Source organism: Amblyomma maculatum, chromosome 2 (assembly GCF_055883805.1).
Source record: "Amblyomma maculatum isolate TAMU_Amacu chromosome 2, ASM5588380v1, whole genome shotgun sequence".
Lineage (NCBI taxonomy): Eukaryota > Metazoa > Arthropoda > Arachnida > Ixodida > Ixodidae > Amblyomma > Amblyomma maculatum.
The window spans coordinates 51,947,490-51,950,911 of NC_139345.1; the positions used below are offsets into that span (position 1 = coordinate 51,947,490).

The 3,422-nt window shown below is 47.6% G+C and overlaps 1 non-coding gene across 1 annotated transcript; it reads left to right on the plus strand.

Moving 5' to 3' along the window:
* Positions 1–2,029: 2,029 nt before the first annotated feature.
* Positions 2,030–2,101, plus strand: TRNAP-UGG (transfer RNA proline (anticodon UGG)). Its single transcript has one exon. It is a non-coding gene; the product is annotated as a tRNA-Pro (tRNA).
* Positions 2,102–3,422: the final 1,321 nt, after the last annotated feature.

Consider the following 3,422-nt stretch of genomic DNA (forward strand, 5'->3'; position numbering starts at 1 on the left):
TGTATAAAGCTTTTTCGTCATCTCACCAGCGCCGACTCGGATTCATCGCTACCGCCCAGGGAGCTGACAACCCTCGTTCACGAAACGGGTGACGAGGGCTACGCAACCAACTCCTTGGCACAACCTTGTTGACGGTGGGATACTGTGTGATAACCCCACCGGCACAACAGTACGCTCTCTGCACAGTGCCGGTAAATCTACTCTGCGCGAGATGCGATGGGTCGCGGGCGTGACTATGTTATCGGCATTTGTTCTGGTGAATAAACCCGACTTACCGATATATATAAGAAACGTGAGCACTCGTAGCACAGTTCGGTGCCCTTGACGTATCGCGATACACCATCGCACGCGACCTGAATCACTGACAATTAACTCCCTTTGGTTTTCTGACTCCCTCTGTTATTTTCATGTTTAACATCTTGCATTTTTCTGTTGCTCAGTCAGAGCGCTGACCAAGTGCACTTCAGTCACAACAGACATCCTGGAACTCCAGAGAATGGACCACCTGCCGTCATGCGCATTTGGTTAAGAAAGAGATGAGTACATTCGGTTCAACCTGGCCGACCACGCCGCAGCAAAGCACACTCGGGTCTTCGTGGTGGTCATCTTCCCTAGAGGCACAGAGCAGGAGGTTCATATGTCGTTCGAGAGGGACCGCAACTGGCAGTAAATGTAGTCAGAGCCAGTCCTCATCGAGGATACAGAAAAATTCAAGCGCTGACCAACTGCACTGCAGTTTTGAGGTGCCTTATCGGTCCACCAAGAATACGAACCACAACGCACGATATAACCCAAACAAGCGCACCTCTACAGACAGACTTCGGGACCACCGTTACAATACGCTGGATCCCCGGACAGGCGAGGTACGGGCTTACGAGCGATGCTTCACATATACACAGCGCCAATTGCAGGGATCTGACGGCGCCCATCACGTTTTCCAAAGACACTGATGAGGAACGCTGACACCGGCGCTAAGAAAGAAGGAACTTCTCTCCAAGACTGTCAGATGCGATGATCCCATACCAACTGGTTTGCCACGAGGTGCTCGGGTGTTCCTAAACCGGGCACGTATCGAATACGCCTACACCAAAGACGTGATCGCCCGCTCACGCTGCCACAGGTGCGTAGGAAACCAAAGAGCACAAAACGATGAGTGACCCTCCTGAAGCTTCGCCACCTTTTATATGCTTCGCTTGAACACAGAACGAGACTCCATCAAATGTCACCTTGTGGGGGACTGCTCGGACACACATTCGGCAGCACCGCCCAACTTGCGATACGGACTTACGAGGAATGGATTCGGCCTTTCGGACGGCAGCGAGAGACACTAGATGGGTAGTGGTGGTTCGTGCGCCTGATGGCAATATTAGGCCACTATTGATCACTTTAAGTTCCCTACCTCTAATCCACTGCGACGTCAAGCCATTCACAAAATATAGCTGTTTCAATTGAATTTCCACGCAGGATCGCGGCGGCACATAGAGCCTGGAATGAAGGCTCGATTTAGAAGAAAGGGATAAATGCAATAAAAGGTTTTCCTTTTCTTTCTTCTTCTCCATGCATGCGATCGGACTAAGAAGGGCGCCTATAGGCCGGCCTTTCCCAGTCTTGAGCAAAGCGCTTCTGACTGACGCATTATCACTGGAGATAATTAAATCAGCCGAGAGCAAGATTATTTCCGCGTTATTGAATCGCTGCAGAACCTCTTATAAATAGAGATGCCACGAACACGTTCCGTGCAACGCAGAGATAACTTGCTTCCTTCTGTGTTGCGTCAGAACAGAGGAATTACAAGTAGAATATAAAAGTCCGTCTAAAGGGACTAAGGATGCCAAAATGATCGATATATTGCGCAAAATGGCACGCACTGGTTCTAAAGGTTTCACCAGCCGCACAGCCAGCCTTCATGAATACAAATATGTGTCGCAGCTCAGTTAAATTAAATATAAAAACAAACCAAAGCCGGATCCAGACATCCCTACACGTAAGCGCGCGCTTGTGCGTGCGCTCCTTACGTGCGCCTCCGTGCGGCCCGTTGGTCTAGGGGTATGATTCTCGCTTTGGGTGCGAGAGGTCCCGGGTTCAAATCCCGGACGGGCCCCGCCTTCATTTTAGGACTCCTAATTTCCAAAGCCGAAGCCATGCAATTGGAGCACATGATTCGCCGCAGTGAAGTTTAATTGCTGCACAGAGCACGTTTGTGACACGGCTGGTGCACGGATAATGACGGCTTAAAGGTCAGCTTCACCTACTACTTTTTGTTGAGAATAGGTATTACACACGGTTCTGACAGACTTTTTCTTCTGCCAGCAGTGCAGTTGAGACCCAAGTCATTTTTTGGAAAATCTGAGAAGGCAGTTAAAGCTGAGGCTTTAACTGCACCGGCGCCTTATCAAACTTTGCTTCAGGTACATTATCAAATGCGCCTTCTCCATCAAAGCTTTCTCAATCGTTGTGAGACTCGCGTCGTCTTCACCGGCGATACTGGTGCCTTTTCAAATACCGTGCCTTTGGAAGCAATTGAAGGCTCACTGTCATCACCAGCACAGATGTCTGCTTAAAGCGTCAAAACTGCTTATGTTGCTCTTTTTTATTTTTTTTTTTTTGCTATCGGTGTCAATGCTTGCTTGACGGCAGAAACATTCATTATTTAGGCAGTTTGGTTTAAAAATTATTCGTTCTCTCCCGCCATGTGATTAAAACTCATGATCGTCCATACCGAAAACGACTCTGACTTTATAATATTGAAGTGAATGGCTAAGCAGCGTAGCCTCCGCGATAATCACGTCACATGTATTTCATTTATTTGTTCGTTCTCAGTGACAATAGCTTCGTTTTGAGTGAAAGTTGCCTCCTTTGTCTTCAGAACACTGTTGTGTATCGATACGGTCAACCTTAAATTCATCCCGGGGATTGCATTTAAAGCTAGAGCAACCAACGCAACGGGAAATTACAGGCCGTCTTTGTACTTGCTATCGGCAGTGTTTCGGAACGAATTTACAGGAGTTTCTGTTGTGCCCCACGCAATGCTAGCAATGTTGTCATGCAGATGGTACGCGTTCACTTAGATACAGAAAGAGTTCAACATTCCGAACATACGGTGAGGGTCTGAAAGAACAACCTGTTTATAGTACAGTCTAAGCTCTGACAAGGTATTTCATTATTAAGTGTTCTTCTCCGAGCCAAAATTCTTCAAAGGCGGTCAGAGCGAGAGGGGATTCATGGTGAACTCTGGCGCTATTTTGCTCAATGCATTTCTTTTAATTTATTTGGTAAAAACAAAAAAAAAACAATTCGCTGTGGCATCCTCGCGGGAACATAGCATATATAGTTGCCACTGCTGTTGAGATATTGGGCGCAGCGATTTGGGAACGTTTGTCTTTGTTGGATATTCAGCGGGAAAACAAGAGCTCGCAGGGAGT